Genomic DNA, 19,459 nt, shown 5'->3' on the forward strand with positions numbered 1-19,459 from the left:
TATGATTTTTGCCATAATCGAGCATCCCTATGTCTGTTCCTACAACACTCAGACAAGCATAACATTAACTCATTAAGAGAGGAACTACAAGCTACTCCCTCCCTATAGATACATAAATTAAAAAAGCATTGTTAGTGCACAAAAGAGCAACCAAACTTCCTTCTGTGTTTAAAACAAAGATACGCAGTGAATAACTACCCCAACCTGCGCTCCCCCTCCTCTCCGTGTCACCAGCACTTGAGCAAAGAGACGGATGACCGGGAGTCCAGCAGCTGCCTGACACTCACACACATTATGATCAGTCAGTAACAGCTTTCAATGGTAACAGTCAGGCAGACAGCCAGTCCAACAGGGCTCTCGATGTGAAACAGATCACCCCTCGCTCCCACCCTTCACACAAGGCAAACAATCAAGTTATTATGCTTTTTTCCGGACTCACTGTTAATGCATGCTGTGCGATTTTACCAACAGAGTTGTGTTGGTGTGGCCCAGAGGAACTTTCGCTCGGTCCAAGTAGCTCTACCAGAAGTTGCACATCTTGGTTTACGCCCGATAAAACGAGTAGTTAAAGTATGAAACGGCAATACATCCGTGAATAAAACTATGTATCGTCGGGACAAGCCTACTCACTTGTAGTCCCAAGTACAGCAGCACACTATCCACCTGATGTCATGTCGGAAACGCAGCTGAGGACGGAGGGGAAACAGACTCCCTGCAGCAACAAGGTTGTTTCCGCGAACAAATGAAACTCAGTCAAACCGTCGGAAGCGTCGACACGTCTTCATCAAAAAACGGACCGGAACACAGGTTGACATTTGTGGATAAAAATAGAATGTGTACATTCACATAGAAAAGTGCCGTAGCTTGACTGTAAATACAAAGTGTGTCGCATTCCTATGGTTTCAGCAAAACGCGGCCCAGTATCATGACGTCACCGCAGGGAGGGAGAGAGGGGGAGAGAGACATTAGCACGGGTATTACTTTTAGCACCCTTACTGTATGTCCGGTCAAATAGGTTTTAAATCAATGTCACAAACTGTTACCTCTCCTGCAGGAACAAGTATGCAGGTCCTTTACGTTTGTAAAAGTAGTCTACTTTGTTAATTTGCAAATGTAGATTAACAATACAAACATCTACGAATAATAATGATTTCATATTAAAGAGTAAGTTTAATTAGGAAATATTAATTATACAAAATTAATTGATTTTAATACTTGAGCATCACAAGCTTCAGAGCAAACAAATATATATAAGGTATTAGTCCAACCTAACAATAAGTATACACCAATTATTATATTTGTAATCAAACCAACAGTCCATAGCCAAAATAAATGGAGTTTCCAATGATCAATAACATAGCAAAGGAGAAAATAACTCCTTCACGTTTGGCTAGAAAATGATTGATTGATTAAGGTCCAGTGTTCATCTAATCGTTTCATTTAGACAGCTGAATGAATGAAACTGAATCAAAACTATCCAGTCAAAGTTGATATTGCGTTCCAATAAAACTGTAGACTGTGGTACTTCTGTACTACTACTGTATTCCTGTGATCATATGTTACTTCTTTGATAACAATAAAAAGGCATACATTTCTGAGATGCGAATATTAACTCAATTATTGCATTGAGTAATGAATGTACCCTATGAAACATCAAGTGTGCCAAAGGGGGATGACTGGTGAGATTCTTACTTGTGTCATTCAATGAGAAGAATACGGATGAACTTTGACATCACATGACACTCACTTTGTGGAACAACAAAGTGACAGTATCTATGCTTTAATGATTATAGCAGTCCGATCAAGGCCGACTGCTGTGAATGCCATGTGTGTCTGCTAATGTAAACAGATCCATCTCCACTGACATGACACTGATGCGGCTTTCACACCAGCGCTTTTCCCTTTCTAGCTCCGAGCTAGAGCTTTTCTGGTTCAGCTCCGGTTTCCCTTTTCTGCCCCCGCTCTGTTCACACCACCCAGAGCCCGACTGGTGCTCCCGCTGCTGCGTCATGACGTCACCGTTTACATCGCTGATTTTCTCCCCAACGGCATTACGGCGCTCACAACAACAACAACTGCGCCGGGTCGATGATCGTGTTGCTTTTAATCACACGAAGCCAGAATAAATTGAATAACGACTTCTCCAACCTTATACTTTGCTCCAGAGTGCCGTGGTTCATTGTTTATTAATGTGTTTCTGGGCATTTACCGACCGCTGCAGTGCTGGCTGCTCTTCCACTGGAGTTTATTCTCCCGTTAGCTCCCGGTTAGCTCACACTGCAGCGGCCGCTCTAAAGTATTCACTGTCTGACCCACACAAGCAGCTGATGCATATCCCCAGTTCCCCTTAAGTGAATGTGTGTCAGTCTGAATTGACACTGTTTGGTATCACAACGCTGTTATGAACGTTTCTCTGGTATAAAATGGGTGATGTTGGCATAGCAACCGAAGCTAAACTGACTACTTGCTATTGCTATCCTATTGTGGCATAAGCCGTTTTCTACAGGCACATTTTACCGGCGTATTTTTATTATGATTCTACTTGTGATAGTCGGACACGACAACCTGTGCAGCCCATGCATTGATTCCATCCGATAGCTGCTATAATACAAAACGTCTGCCTCTCTCCACAATGATCGATAACAGTGAACGGATGGTCAAAGTAAGGTACAAATAAACAGAATCACACGAAGCCTGGTTAGTGTTGCCTGACTTTATAAAGTGTGTTTATAAGCACTACTGCTTGTAGGCAGGCATGACAAGTCGACCCATGTTCAGGGGACCTCTTAGCTCTGAAGCTCTTGCCTCTAGACCGATAATTTTTTGGAGCTGGAAGTGAACCGGACTCCGGAGCTAAGAGGCGGCGCCGCTGCGGTGTGAACAGGAAAAACGGCACTTTTCAGGCTCCAGCTCCGAGCCGGAGCTGAAAACGCGTTGGTGTGAAAGGGGCATGAGAGTGAGACGATGCCAAAACTCTTTTTCAACACATCAAAACAGAGTGGCCATTGTGGCAGCAGTGTTGTTTAGTCACATACATTGCACTATTTTTCTATGTATGTAGTTCAGAATTGCTCCATGCGAAGAAAAGAAAATATTGGCTGTGTGTCCTGCTCAAATAGTTGCACAGTTTAGACAAATAATACAAACACTTATTTAAGAGGGATACTTAAACAAGATGTATTGTTATATGAATACAAATCCAATTGTATACATTATACTAGGGTGGCTTCCTTCCTATATATATATATATATATATATATATATATATATATATATACACAACGTTTAACATTATAGTTTTCAATATCCACAACAAATCCTACATTTTAAGTGATGTACTATGTTATGTCTAAAACTATTATTTTGTATAGATATATATATACAAATATATATATATATATATATATATTTGTATAAATGGTATATATATATATTTGTATGAACATTGTAGGAGGCAGTCTGAAAAGTCAATCAGCTGCTTCAGTGTAAACTTGAAATGTAATAAATGCACTGTTGCAATGGAACATTTAATCACAAAAGCTATTTCAACCAAATGTAGAAGAATCAGTAAGTGAACAAATGAACCAGTCACTTTGAAATCTCATGATAATATCAAAGAATAAAGAATATTTAAAACATAGTTTATAATAAGAGTTTCTTATCAAAGCCAGCTTAAAGGTGGGGTAGGTAATTTTGGAGAAACCAGCTTGAGTGCGCTGGAATTTGAAAATACACAACCAGAACAAATCTGCCACTTCCTCACAGAGCCCCTCCTCCAACACACAGGAACGCGCACATGACCAATGAGGGCACGAGATAAGTTTGTGCCCAGATGGAAGGCTGACAGGCAGGTAGGCCATCCAGTTACTTTAGCCGGGCCAGCTCAGATGATTGGTCGTGCTTTTTACAGCTTCCACAGGTGACTTTTTTGTTAATGGATTTGTTGTCAAAGCACTTCAGATATTCATTGCTATCGGGATGTTGAGAGCATTCCATGGAATATAACAAAAAGTGTATCTCGAGCAGAGGTCGCTTTAACGGAATATTTTCCGTCAATGACGGATTTTTTTTAACAATGACGGAAAAATCTGAAAGCAGTCCGTCATTTTGACGGATTAGAACAAACTCGGAACAGCGCCAAAGTTTCCACGCAGCGAGGCTCCGGTGTTAAGCATGCCTGCCAAAAATGAAATGATACCGTTTCCAAACCCAACTTTGCCGTACAAATCATTGAAATGTCTGTGAGTTTTGGCTTTACGCTGTGCGCACTCCCGCAAGGTGCAGTGGGCATGCATAACACGGCGCTAACGGTTCACGAGCATGCGCCCCGCCCCCCGTTGACAGTTCACGACTGTGCTCTCCCCCCCCCCCCCCCCCACACCCCCGTTGACAGTTCACGACCATGCTCTCCCCCCCCCCCCCGTTGACAGTTCACGACCATGCTCTCCCCCCCCCCCAAGAGTGTAAAGGCCGACGGGTAATACTGAATTTTCACGGGCAGTGAAAAAGTCTAGCGCAACCTCTGATCTCGAGCCGGTTTCTCAAACTTACCTACCTCACTTTTAAGTGAACTAAGAAACCTGTCCATTTGTTGAATGCTGTATTATCTACTGTCTATCAGAACCAGAATAGCTTTATCGGTCCCAACAGACTACAATGTGTCAACTTCAATAAGGAGAAGGCCTGTTGACATTCCTATGAGAGTCTAAATACAGCAGGAACTGTTCCACAAGTATGGAAGCCACACAACACACAAACCTGCCAATCCCGAGGCCCAGTTCAAACAAAGCACGCAGTGTTGCAGCCAATGAGGACTGACTTCCAGAAGCAGGTTGTGGAATGTGGAAAGGTCAATGATAAAAGAGTGCTATGAAGATCACACAGGCTAGCTTACACACATTTCAGCACACGTACTCAGACAGACCTTTGCCTGCAACAAACTTATCGTGTATTTTACCAAAATATCAAGTTTTGAAGGGAAAAGTTTACTGCTGGGAGTTTGTGAACAACATGCAAGTTCAAGGATTCTTGGCTTATGAATTAAAAAAGACAACACCCAAAACACAATTTATGTTTATAAAGAAAAAGAGTTTTAGCACAGCAAGCTGAAAAGAAAGCCAGACTAAAACTAGTTTATAATCTACCCCCAAGACAAAACATCCCAATATCAAACAGTTTGACCATTTCTTTATCTTCTGGAAAGTAAGGGTAAACTACAATTACTTTGAATGAAATACAATACTTGATATATAAATGTAGATTCCTCCACTTAATTGTATCCAACTACTCGTGTTGCCCTATAAAGACACGGCTCTTTTAGACCATGTTAGTGTCATGTCAAACATCAGACAAAGTGTAAAATACATGACTCAGTGTAGCACCATCATTACATGTTTATGGCATGTTGACAATGAGGTGATGCTGTTGTGAAGAGGTCATCACATCAATCTCCCCTGTCATTAGTGAGGCCAGTCATCCCTCCATCAGCTGCTCTGATGTCTGCAAGGCAGTGCTGGCAAACAGCGACAGCCCATTAGTGAATGTCTTTCAGACTAAAATCACAGAGGACAAATTGTGATCGAAACCATCAGATGCTCGTAAATAACAGTAACTCTGAAAATATGTGCAGGCAAAGCGCTCGTAAACAAACTTCTTCGACAGCCTCCACTGTGTTGTTCATGAGCAACACAGTGGAGGGCTGGTGAGGTGGCAACAAGAATACCAAGTTTGGAGATTTACATGCAAAAAAAACTCCTCTTTGGTATTGGTGCTTTCTGCAATAACTTTTCAAAAAAATAACAAAAATGCAAAATGAGTCGGTTTGTAAAGTGAAGGGGGGAGAATGTCCAGAACCACACCCTTCTTTAAACTCGGCCTTCATTATAATCTCAACACCACATCTTTCAAATGTAAGAACTGTATCTTTCACTGTTGCAACATTATTTTTCGTGACAAAATCTGAACACAAATGTGGTAGTTTCAGCTGCAGTAGGTGTCTCCTGAGCACATTCTGGGGTGATGACACACACACACACACACACACACACACACACACACACACACACAGATTCACAAGCTGAAACAAAACCAGTGTGCTGTCTGGCTTGTAATAACATGTCTTAATAAAGTGTTACTAATCTTAAAGATTGGTTAAATGCACTGGATAGCAGGACCCTGAGAAAGAACGCACTTATTAACAGACAGAGCACTGCAACAAAGGTGTGTGTGTGTGTGTGTGTGTGTGTGTGTGTGTGTGTGTGTGTGTGTGTGTGTGTGTGGTGTGTGTGTGGTGTGTGTGTGTGTGTGTGTGTGTGTGTGTGTGTGTGTGTGTGTGTGTGTGTGTGTGTGTGTGTGTGTGTGTGTGTGTGTGTGTGTGTGTGTGTGTGTGTGTGTGTGTGTGTGTGTGTGTGTGTGTGTGTGTGTGTGTGTGTGTGTAACGTCTACATCATTGGGATCATGCAGGCCCAAGCTTGATTTTTCAGGCAAGATTAAAACAACTGTACTTGCAAACACAAGAACAAAACTCCTCGCTGGGTTGCGGTGTACAAAGCAAAAGACACACAGACAGGAACAGAACAGAGTTGAACCTAGACAGAAAACTATTCTATATTAAAAACAAATAATAATGGAAGCAAGTTAGGGCTATTAATTAATCTCATAATTATTATTATTTGGTCGTTAAAATATCAGAAAATTGTGCCAGATGCCGTCACAATTCTATAGTGCGTCTTATCTCCGACCATGCCTCTGTTCGGAGCACCTCGAGGGGTTTGTTGATGTTGGCTGCTGCATTCATTCCTCATAGGAGATGTTTTTATTCTAAGGCAATAAGCCTGGCCCATTCTCCCTGTTCCAGGGAGGAATCATAATGTGAGCTCCGATATGACCCACCCAGAGTTGATTTAATCCGTTACCACTCAGCATAGCTTGATTCTCTGTCTCCAGACATTAGTAAGTCAACAAGCAACTGGAGCTGTTTTTCACCGTTTTCTGTTGTTTCTTTAAACAGGATACTTTAATGTGCATGGTTTGAAAAACGTGTGTGTCATTAGGTAATAAATCAATGAATTTAGCACGAATAACCAAATATAAAATAATCAGAAACGGGTTTATTGCCAGGTAGGTTCACACGTACGAGGAATTTGACTAGGTGTCATGGTGCATACATAAAAATCAAAAACAAAGATTAAAAAAAGTACACAGAAAGTGCACAGAAGAACCGAAAGAAAACAGAGAATGGATGTTCTCAACCACATACGTTTGTTTGCTGGGTTTTCTCTGGAGATCTTGTTGTTCGGCTGATGGCCATTTGATGAATCTGGCCCAATGTTGGCTCTGAACCTCGACTCCCCCTTTCACTCTCTCTCACAAACACCCACACCTACTTACACAAAGAAAGAAAAATATCCACTGCTCTCTGTTCCTTTTTTCCTTCCCTCATATCACTTGCCTCCTTTTCTCTTCCCACCTTCTTTATCAAGCAATCGTTTTTTCTGTGAAACCTGATGCCAGGAGAAAGACGGGAATTGTAATGTTTTTATGCTTACTTATCTACTACACCAGAAGCCTGTACTACGAAGCTGGTTCAACCTAACCTGGATATGTTTGAGTTAGCCGGTTGGCCTAATCCAAAACATACGCGCTCTCGCTAAACTGTACTACGGGTTATCAAGTGGATCGCTCAAGCCAGCCGTGCCCTATCTAGTTAGGTGCGCGTTCACATGAAAGGGGTGGTATCTGGAGCATTCGACCAATCACAAACATGGAGAAGCTACTGACAGCGCAGCGTCATACTTCCTGAATGATAAGTCAACTATAATATTAGACATATGAAGAAGTTAAACTTTAAACATCCATGACTTAAACACTTTATCCAGGATCAAAGCCACAGAGCTGCACCTGCAAGGTGAATACAGCTGGGAACAGAACAAGTGTTTGAATGCTTACATTAACAGGTTTATGATATCACTGCCCCGTCTAAAACACGATCTGACATTCATTACATTTGACTCGAGTGTTTCGTCAACTTAATGTGTTGCTTAAAATAATCCTTCTGCATCCAGTCTGTGACGCTGTGAGTGTTGCACGGCCAGATACGGCTCAGCTGACTCAGATCAGGAGATATGTGATACATTATGATGTGATGTGCCGCGGACTGTACTTAATGTACTCTGATACTTATGTTGTGGCAGATATTTAAGTAAGCTTTCATAACGCTAATGTTATACTAGTCAGATTGCTCTGAAGATGGAGGTGATATTCTATTAATGTTCACGTTCACACAGTCGGTGATTTTTGCCGGCCGTCTTTCCTGCAACGGCAGCTTTTCTGTATTTCCTTTCTCCTGTAATATGACTTGATCACTTTAAACTCCGCACACTGAGCTCTGATTGGTCAGCAGGCAGTGCTTTCACTGAGTTTAGCTCTTAGCCTGCAACCTAACCTGGTCCCGACCAGGTTAGCCGCACAGCATAAGTTACCATGGAGATCTAGCCTGCTAAAAAGAGAACCAGCTTCGTAGGACCGGAAACCCCGAGTTTTCCCTGAAGTTAGCCGGCTAAGCGAAAATCCTGCTTCATAGTATACCCCCCAGGGGTTTTCAAAGTGTGGGAAGGTGAGCCTCCCCACAGAGAACATAAGAACAGCCGCGCCCCCCCTCCCAATTATTATTGCTATTATTATTATTATTGTTGTTGTTGTTGTTGCTATAATGCAGGGGTATTATTATCCAGTGGAAAGTCCTTACCTACTGGCCTAAATCAAAGAGGTTACTTTTTTTGGCTGGGCAGTGTAGTTTTACACACCGTCTTATTTGACTTTCTCAAGACTGTTTTTTGGGGGCAGACCCCGACAAAGAAAAAAAAATATTTACACACGTAAGGTCATCATCTTAACAGTTGTTTATGCTCATTGAGTCATCCGTGAGCAGAGCATCAAGTTGGCATGCCTATAACAGCTGAATGCGGCGATTACCATCTTGTTCAGCAAAACGCCTCACAAACTTATTAAGATCCAAAGCTTTAGTACGTTTTGATTCAATGCTGAGTAAAGCCAAACTTGACAGTCTCTTCTGTCATTGTAGACCGCAAATTCCTCATTCCTTCCGTCTACTTTGGGGGGTCCGAATGCGCCGTCCCGTTCAAATGATATTGCCGCCAATCCCATTTCCTCGCTCGGGTTACAAGGCTTGCGTCTTGTGCTGCATTCACTTGCACTCGGACATTAAGGATTTCCTCTCATAAATGTCCGATGAGCCACAACTTTTATTTCAAAACAAAGCTGCCAACTGGGGTGGAAGCTGGGGTGGCAAGGCAATTTTTAGGGTGGAAGTTGCCACCCCAGTAGATCCGCCCCTGCTTGACCAGTACTTGCTTTTTATCAAAGTCAATGCGGAAAACCCGCACTCACACAGGTGGGTGGAGGTGAAAGGAATGAACACTTTTACAGCCTTTTTGGCGAGGTGGGGGAACTCGGTCTCCACAGATAGCCAAAAGTGTGCAAGTGACGTTTTCGGGATAAAGTTAGCTGAAGTTAACTAGCTAGATTTCACTGTTTCTCGTTTTTATTTTCCCCCCCGCTGTGCCTCCCCTGAAGCTCTCTGGTGTCCCCCAGGGGAGGTGTGCCTCACACTTTGAAAATCGCTGTACTACACCATAAAATCAACCAGCAAGGACACATGGAGGAGAGAACAATTCCTCAAATGTGCAGGGTGAGGACACTGGCTCTTTAATTATCAATACTATTATGATCATTCACAGCCTAATGCCAACAAAACATCAAGCAGCAGCAATATATGTAGTGCTGCAGTAATGTCATTGTTCTGTGTTTGGGATGTTTCTGTGTTTCAGGCACAATACATTATTTCCAACAAAAATCCAAGTGTCACAGCTTTCCATAGACAGTGCATGGCAGAACTTTCTATGTCGATGTGAAAGTTGTTTGGAGTTCATTGAAGACACCTAAACAGCAGCTGTGTTTGTCTCTCTCTCCCTGAGAGACCTTCAGGTCACCTTATGACAACATCTGTCCTGCCATCAGTCCCCCTGCAGGACACGTCTTTCAACAGGTGTAAGCAGCTCCTGATAGTCTCTGTCTTCTATACTGTGATCCACCATAAACACCACTCCTTCCAATCTGAATACCAAGTATGTAACCCTCAAAATCTGCAACAGTAAGAACCTTGAAACAGATTCCAGGTGTTGCCTTACAGTTGTGTTCCCTAACAACGCACCATTTCATCATCAAATATGTGGCGCGTTCACACCGGAGTACTTTTCCCCATACTTTTCCCGTTTAGTTCCGTTAGTACCCCTTATGTTTCATTCACACCAAAAAGAGTACTTAGTGCCGGGAACTTTTACCGCCATTTTTAGTGCCTGCTAGAGAGGTGGTACCAAAAAAGTACCAAAAAATAACCAATTTCTATTGGCTGGGCGAATTGCAAACCACGCCCCGTAAAACTCTGAAAAGTTTTGTGAAGCCGCCATTATATTTGTGGCATTAGTATTATTAGCATTAGCCCCGTGCACCAACAGAGACAATAACTTATGGCAACACAAAAAAAAACATGGGAGCGGTGGAGTGATGAGGAGGTGTCGGCGTTCTGGCGATTTACTCAGAAGCAGCTGGGAGTCCCAGCAGCTTCTACTGAAGCCAGTCCCCAACTCCGGGGACTTCCGGCGGCCGGGGACTTCCGGCGGCCGGGGACTTCCGGCGGCGGGGACTTCCGGCGGCCGGGGACTTCCGGCGGCCGGGGACTTCCGGCGGCCGGGGACTTCCGGCGGCAGTATACGCTGTGAAGTTGTTTGCGGCCTGCCAGTAAACCCAAAGCAGAAGAAGACGAAGAAGTGACGTCAGCGGCTCATTTGCGTAATATTCCCTCAGGGACTTATTGCGGTGTGAACGCGATCTGTACTTAGTGCCCTGGGGTGACTAATGCGGCTTTCACACCAGCGCTTTTCCCTTTCTAGCTCCGAGATTTTCTGGTTCAGCTCCGGTTTCCCTTTTCTGCTCCCGCTCTGTTCACACCGCCCAGAGCCCGACTGGTGCTGCCGCGTCATGACGTCACCGTTTACATCGCTGATTTGCTCCCCAACGGTGTTACGGCGCTCACAACAACAACAACAACAACAACGGGGAACTGCGTCGGGTCGATGATCGTGTTGCTTTTAATCCCACGAAGCCAGATTAAATTAAATAACGACTTCTCCAACCTTATACTTTGCTCCAGAGTGCCGTGGTTCATTGTTTATTAATGTGTTTCTGCAGCATTTACTGACCGCTGCAGTGCTGCTCTTCCACTGGAGTTTATTCTCCCGTTAGCTCCCGGTTAGCTCACACTGCAGCGGCCGCTCTAAAGTATTCACTGTCCGACTGTCACACAAGCAGCTGATGCATATCCCCAGTTCCCCTTAAGTGAATGTGTGTCAGTCTGAATTGACGCCGTTTGGCATCACAACGTTGTTATGAAAATTTCTCTGGTATAAAATGGGTGATGTTAGCATAGCAACCGAAGCTAAACTGACTACTTGCTATTGCTATCCTATTGTGGCATAAACCGTTTTCTACAGGCACATTTTACCAGCGTATTTTTATTATGATTCTACTTGTGATAGTCGGACACGACAACCTGTGCAGCCCATGTATTGATTCCATCCGATAGCTGCTATAATACAAAACGTCTGCCTCTCTCCACAATGATCGATAACAGTGAACGGATGGTCAAAGTAAGGTACAAATAAACAGAATCACACGAAGCCTGGTTAGTGTTGCCTGACTTTATAAAGTGTGTTTATAAGCACTACTGCTTGTAGGCAGGCATGACAGTCGACCCATGTTCAGGGGAGGTGGGTTTAGTTTCCTGCACGCCTCGACGTAAGAGAGACGTAAGCGACGCCACCTCTTAGCTCCGAAGCTCTTGCCTCTAGACCGACAATTTTTTGGAGCTGGAAGTGAACTGGATTCCGGAGCTAAGAGGCAGCGCCGCTGCGGTGTGAACAGGAAAAAACGGCACTTTTCAGGCTCCAGCTCCGAGCCGGAGCTGAAAACGCGTTGGTGTGAAAGGGGCATAAGTGCCGGGGCACTAAGTGCCGGCACTAAGTACGGAAAAGTACTTGGTGTGAAAGCGGCTATGGATACAGATGACTTTCGTCAGCCAATGATATATGTCTCACACTGTCTATCTGTATCTGTTACTTCTCAAAACTACAGCTGATAATACCAGCAGCAACAGGTTCTTTTCAGAAATGGCAAAAGTAACTGTCTAAAATTAGCATGGCTTTTTGTCATTTTACGCCATTCTTTTTTGTCCCCAATTTCTTTATTTTGAGGACACGCTGAAGTGTTATGAGAAAGAAAGACTTCATTCGTGTCTGTTCTGAAGCTACCAGGGTACAACAGACACACTTACTGTTACTACTGTAAACAGCAGCTAGGGGGTTCAGAAAGTAAAGCCTCCTGTCATAAAGGATATAAGGGAGAATATTGTTTTAGCTATGTGAACACTTTCACACTTACAGCTAATTTCACTGGACTGGATTCAAAGATTTAACAACATGAACTACAACAAGACAACCAATTCCATCCCTGCATAGCCTTGTTGCCCAAATGTCCAGCCATCACTTTGGTTGTACCATACTTCTAGACCAAAAGGACCACAAAAACATTTCTGAATTCTGATATTAAGGTCTTTACGTAATGAGTTGTAATGTTAAGTTTCCTTAGCAATACATAACTTTTTAAAGCTGTAATGATACAGATGCTGAGCTACCAGTGCACATTTGGTCATTTGACCTGTAGTTCCCTGTGATTTTTAAACCTGACACCCAGTTCCTTCCAGACACAGTTGTCCTGGTTGAATAACTTGCAGAGCATGATGTAGAGAAGGGGGTTGATTTTGATAAGAGTCAGCACTCACTGCTGGGTGTATATGAGAGGGAAGAATGACCCCTCCATACAGCTCTGGTATCCCAGGAATGTGTGGTGTGCCCAACACTGATCACAAAACCTTGCTAGCTTACTAACAGCATACAAAATCCCATTCCACTCACTCATGCACACTAGATATGAATAGCACACATGCATATCCACATGCTGGGAGAAAAGGAAGAGGAGGGAACATTAAAGACCAAAGAACACTGTCCTGTATTTAATAAAAAGGGAGCTCAAAGAAGACCCTCAGACAGACAATATCCTCCTTGAGCCTTGCCAGACAGTGTAACACACACACACACACACACACACACACACACACACACACACACACACACACACACACACACACACACACACACACACACACACACACACACACACACACACACACACACACACACACACACACACACACGTATTTTTGATTAATACTCCTTACTTAACGTACCGTTAGAAGGGTGAAGTAGCATGAATATAGTACTTGAGATAATGTATTTAATTACATCCCGTCACTATCATTAACAGATATCATTAACAGTGCAGCCAATAAGAAACAGACAAGAAAATCCAATGTTACCACAACCAGCTTTTCTCCTGGATTTGCTATTAAGCCGTCCTGCGAGCTTAAAGAGTCTTAGCACAAAATAACACAGAGCCATAACGTAAAGTTAGCTTGCTTATGCCACAACGACTGCGGCTTTACATTGTTGCAAACTTTAACTAGTGCCTAGTTGCCTAGTACCGTAGCCACACATAGAAAACGCCAAGCTTTACATCCCAGTAAGATATTCAAATAACACACACACAGAGAGTGACCACACCGAATGAGGTTTCTGTGGTCTCCCTAGACCCAGACTTGAAAGCAGCTAACGTTAGCCACAGTTAGCAACTAAACGGGGAGCAGAGACGCGCCACAAGCTAGCGCACAACAAACTACAAGTATTAGAACCAAATGTGCTTACTCACCCCGAAACTCACAGGAAAACTTATTTCTGCTGCCACCGCAATGTGGAAATAAACTTTCCTCTATTTAAAAGAGCAGACGCGGGCTAACTTTGGGCAAACTGACTAACATTAGCTGAAGTCTCACTTTCCCGACGCCATGTTGAACAGTGAGAAATACATCCGGGAAACTGCAGCAAAGCACCATGGCAACCGAGTCAGCAACGGGTCGCGAGGGAGACGAGTAGAATTAGCTTAATGTATTAGCAATATTGTGTTAATACATGAGAGGCACACACTTAGCTAGCTAACATTCTCTGAATGTAGTCTACATTTGTGTTCTTAACTTATGTATGTAGTGGTGAAAATAAGTTATCTGATGCTTTACTTGAGTAAAAGTAGCAATACTGTAATGATAATGATATTCTGTTAGAAGTAAACACTATGAACGCATACGCATCACAAAACACCTGAAATACCACCTTAGTTTATTTAAAGTAGATCATCATTAGGCCTATGCAGAAGAATAGCATTTTTTGTTACAGTCAACAAATGTTTATTTTACTGAATATTTGATTGTTATTTTCTTATGAATAATATGATGATTATTTATTATTATTACTATTGTAATATAATGATTAATGCATTCATGTAGCTTACATTACTTAACGTTGCAGCTGGCTGTGATCAAAGAGGGGGAGCTCATGCCTGTGAATTTCTTCCAGTTGTATCTATAATAATGCACCATACATATATATTTGGGTTGTTTAACTTTAACCTATACATTTTGTTATATTAATCTGAATTTGTAAAGAAACTACTGTTTCTATAAATATGTATTTATTTGTTATTGTGCAACTGCAAAACCTAATTTCCTCCTGGGATTAATTAAGTATTTTTGATTGATTGAAAGTCCTACTTCTTCTAAATAAGAACATTAACATTTTTAACATTTAAAAACTAAAATAATGATAACATCATTTTGTAATTCTCTATTGTCACAGTTTACCTTGCAAATTAGATTGTGCAGGCTTGCATCAAAAAATGGAATGGAAAAGTGTGCATTGCAAATTGTAATTCCATCAACACATTTCATTGTGTCAACATACTGAAATATGAAACATAAAAAAGGTCAGTTTAGGCCTGGGGAACTTTTCCATCTAATCAATTTGTTTTTCGTTACATAATATTGACCCTACAGCTCACCCACTTACACTCACATCAGGCTGCAGCACAGCAAGAGCAAACATTTAAAAAAGGCCCCGGCTTGTCTGCAACGTCTTGTTGCGCTCAACATGAAAGCAAAGAGCATACTTTGAATCCGGAGACAAAGCAGGGGAAATGTTTGCTCATAGATTGAAACGAATAGAAAACAGACAGATTATTCCAGCGATAAGAGATGAGCATGACAGGCTACAGTGTGATGCAGCCACAATCAACGAATCTTTCAAGAATTATTATTCTAAATTATATAGCACAAAAAATAACTTGAATGAAGAAGCCTTAGATAGCTTTTTTGGAGGTTTTAACCTCCCTAGCGTCAGCTTGGCTGACAGATCTGCTATGGATGCACCTGTTTCACAAAGTGAAATAGAAACCGCAATATAGATGGGTCAAAGAGGGGACCCTCTTTGAAGATGGCATCAGGAAAAACTCCAGGGGACGACGGTTTTGGAACCGAGTTCTATAAATGTTTTAAAGAACAGCTTTCACCATATTTACTGTTGTTATTCAATGAAATATTAGAATCTGAAGCCATGCCTCCCTCCATGAGCCAGGCCATTATTTCATTGATCATTCTTTGATGGGTAACCACCGCCCTTTAAGCCTTTTAAACTGTGACTACAAGATTCTAGCCAAGATACTGGCACTCCGTTTGGAGAAGGTGGTTCCATCTATAGTGCATCGAGACCAAGTAGGTTTCATTCCAGGCCGCCAGTCCTCGAATAACATGAGGAGGATTTTTCAGATGATCCTAGAAGCAAGCTCCAGCAATTTGCCAATGATAGCAGCATCACTAGATGCTAAGAAAGCTTTTGACCAAATAGAATGGGCATATCTATTTTACACGCTCAAAACATGTGGCTTTGGGCTCAAGTTGATTAGCTGGTTAAAGGCTTTGTATCGCGCTCCCTTCTCTTCTGTTAGAACTAATGGATTCATCTCAAAACCTTTCCCCTCACACCGTGGGGGAAATAAATACAAAAAAAATACCTAAAAGCAAAGAGAACAAAGAGTTTTATGTGACCAAGACAAACGTTTTCAAATCCCAACATCTGTCTACTGTTCCGTGATTGTTTAAGTGACATTAATAATATTTTACAGATCTGTATTAAAATGTAATATTCTGTCATGTCAAATATATTTAAAGATGTTGAAAATATGTCATGACAGATCACATAAAGTTTGAGCCAGTAAATATTGTCTGTCTCGGTGCAGGAATACTCATGTTGTGGGGAAAAAGAGATTAAGTAGAGCATTAAAGCTATTTTATTTAAAAAGAGGCACACAAACATGTCACCCTGTGAAAGTGCTCATATCTCCCCACATCCACGCACACCTTATGGACCATTATCTCTGATCTTGGCTCTTTTCATACTGAATTACATATGCACAAAATGCACAGTTGTACTTTTTTTTAAAGTTTCTGCAGTAACTACTTGCTTTTAATTTAAAATATATCTTAATTTGTATGCACACTAACACCAAGTCAAACACCTTGTGTGCAAAAACCTACTTTGTTATAAACCTGTTTCCGAGCAAGACGTTATCCCAGTGCATTTATTTCAGCAATGTTGAAGCTCTGTCGACTAATCTTTATCCTAATTATTTGGTACATTTTCTTTGTTTTAAGGCCAATTACACATTTAACATACAAAGTTAATATTACGTCTTTCTCAGGCAGAAGAACCAGACTGAGATCAGCTGGGGACAGAACCCAGACTGCATGAGCTCCTCCAGACCGCGACAGAGGGAAGACTCCGCTCGGAGATACTTTCAAACGGCAACACACTGTCACAGCTGAAGAGAGGTTTCTGGGACTGGTTATCGATTCTCCAGGAGACCCAGCGGACGGACCACTGCTGCTGACACACTGCCGGCTCCAGCAGTCCCCCAGTCGCTCTTTGGGGAGACATGGAGACATGGAGCTCGTGCACCATCATGGTATCACTGCTTATGTTTATACTTGAGAGATAATTGACCCTCCGTTACAATGACATAGTGAATAACAAAAGCAAAGAGAAAGGGACAAGACAACAATAAATATACAGAAAGAAGAGGCAATAAAAATAGGATAAGCCAACCATTAGGAGAAACATTTTGATGAGTACATTAGGGTATTTAAGATAAATAAAGTATAGCATTAATAAGCCCTAGAATTGTTGGCATATGATAGATAGATCATATGACAGATCTATTAATATGTGAAATAATTCTTTTTTTTAAAACAATTACATGTAGGAGGTTGGGAGATTCTAAATGTTAACATATCTAAAATGTCCAAAAAGAATAACTAAACAGACTTTAAGGAGGTGCTATATGTTTGCTTCACTAGCCAGTTACACAAATTAAAAGCATTTCCCGACACCTAGCTTGTGGAACATGAAGCAGGAAGCAGTCAGCAGAGCGACTCAAAAAAAACTATCCCAGTGGCAAAAAAGTTCTGAGAAGTAATATGGTCATTTTCCAGTGACAGCTTTCTTTAATAAGCTCTCTGTCTTACAGAAGACCACCCATCCCTGTCATCTCAAATACAATGATGTGTCCTCTGTACATCTCAAGGCAGAGTGATAGTCCAGAACTTCGCAGCATTAAGGAGGCTGCATGCCTATAATCACGTCAGCATAGACACATGAAAACTGACATAACATTATTTTTTGTAACATGTAAAGAGATTTAATGAAAGTGGTTTTAGTTCTGTAAGAATAGCCAACCTTTCGCCTCAGGTGGCAAGAGGGATTGAGCAGATGTGGCTGCCTGGTGCTGATAAGTGCATCAGCAGAGGCCCTGTGAGGCTGCATGGGGACGAGAGAACACCGCTCTGGGTCAGACTGTGGACAGATCTCTCTCTGAATCACTCAGGCTGCTTCATGTGTGACCGTGTGACCTGCTTTGAGCTGAGCATGTGATCTGCAGCCCTGAGACTGAAGGGCAGGCTGCAGAGAGCGGCACAGAGGAGAGCTGCAGCTGATCCTGCCTCTCCATCCTTTCTCTGGTGAAGCAAGTCATGCCAAACCCTCTGCTGCTCTGCCAGGATGAGGAGGAGGCGGCGGCGGGCTGCACCAGCATGGAGGTAAAGCTTCCTACAGGAGGAGATGAAGACACCAGGCTGCACCCTGACTCTGTGCTCAGCTGCAGAGTCACCGCAGTCTGGAGAAAGTGGATGAAGAGGAAACACAACTCTAAAAACTCCAAAGAACCAACGAACAAAGCTCTCCATGGTTTGTGGAGGCGCTTGGCTCCCAGACATCTGCTGCAGGCGGGACGTCCTCGCCTCGAGACCGCTGACCTCCACATGTGTCGGTCAGCGGCTCCCTCTGTGCAGCCTCGCTTCACATGTAGCTGCTCCGTGCACAGGGACAGATGCTCCCTGGATGACGGAGAACTCATGTCCTCACATAAGCGCAGAGTGCTTGGGAGATTGTTCCTGGAGGCCAGCCCGGTCCCAGTTGACCCAGGTCAGAGCCTCAGTGAAGGGGGGGATCACAGGGCCGGAGACAGGGCTTCTTCTCCAGGCTCCTGGAACGTGTTCAGGGCTCTACGACGGCACACGCCTCCTGAATTGAGATTCCAGCTTGGGGAGGAATCAGACTCGGACCTGGAGGAGCTGCTGGATGAGGACGGGGACACGGTGGGGCTGACACGGACTGAGAGGAGGGGGGGGTTGAAGAGGCTTTTTCTGTACGTGAGCTCTGTAATCTGTACAGCTCACGTTAAACACTTAATGTTTGAATGTAGTGAGTATGGTTTTTGCTGATGTGATGTGAGTGGGTAAAACAACCCCTCGACCCCCCCTTTGTTATTGCTTTTTAGGTCAACAGGACAGATGTATTTCATTGAGTGTTGGATAATCAATACGGTGATGGGCAGAGTGAAATAGTGCTGCCTTCACTGCGGCTCGTAAAGTCACAGAGTAATTACTCTTGTGCTGTTTTGTTTTACAAGCAGCACAGTGTAACCAAGTACATTTACTAAACACTGTTTTGAAGTACATTGTTGAAGTACTTTAACTCAACGTTGTGTGGTGGTGCAGCAGGTCTGTGAGGTAGGGGGGGTGGTGGTGCAGCAGGTCTGTGAGGTAGGGGGGGGTGGTGGTGCAGCAGGTCTGTGAGGTAGGGGGGGGGGTGGTGCAGCAGGTCTGTGAGGTAGGGGGGGGGGGGGTGGTGCAGCAGGTCTGTGAGGTAGGGGGGGGGGGTGGTGCAGCAGGTCTGTGAGGTAGGGGGGGGGGGGTGGTGGTGCAGCAGGTCTGTGAGGTAGGGGGGGGTGTGGTGGTGCAGCAGGTCTGTGAGGTAGGGGGGGGTGGTGGTGGTGGTGCAGCAGGTCTGTGAGGTAGGGGGGGGTGTGGTGGTGCAGCAGGTCTGTG

General features: G+C 43.2%; 1 protein-coding gene across 5 annotated transcripts in view; it reads right to left on the reverse strand.

Moving 5' to 3' along the window:
- The window catches only part of pak4 (p21 protein (Cdc42/Rac)-activated kinase 4), a 33,792-nt gene extending 19,754 nt beyond the window's left edge, over window positions 1-14,038 (reverse strand). Inside the window, exon 1 of one of the 5 annotated variants that reach the window (XM_034098076.2) lies at window positions 13,912-14,038. The gene's annotated coding sequence lies outside the window, so the exon portion shown is untranslated. The other 4 variants (XM_034098073.2, XM_034098077.2, XM_034098074.2 and 1 more) reach the window with 4 other exon arrangements.
- Between the last annotated feature and the right edge of the window lie 5,421 nt (window positions 14,039-19,459).

Source organism: Pseudochaenichthys georgianus, chromosome 13 (assembly GCF_902827115.2).
Source record: "Pseudochaenichthys georgianus chromosome 13, fPseGeo1.2, whole genome shotgun sequence".
Classification (NCBI taxonomy): domain Eukaryota; kingdom Metazoa; phylum Chordata; class Actinopteri; order Perciformes; family Channichthyidae; genus Pseudochaenichthys; species Pseudochaenichthys georgianus.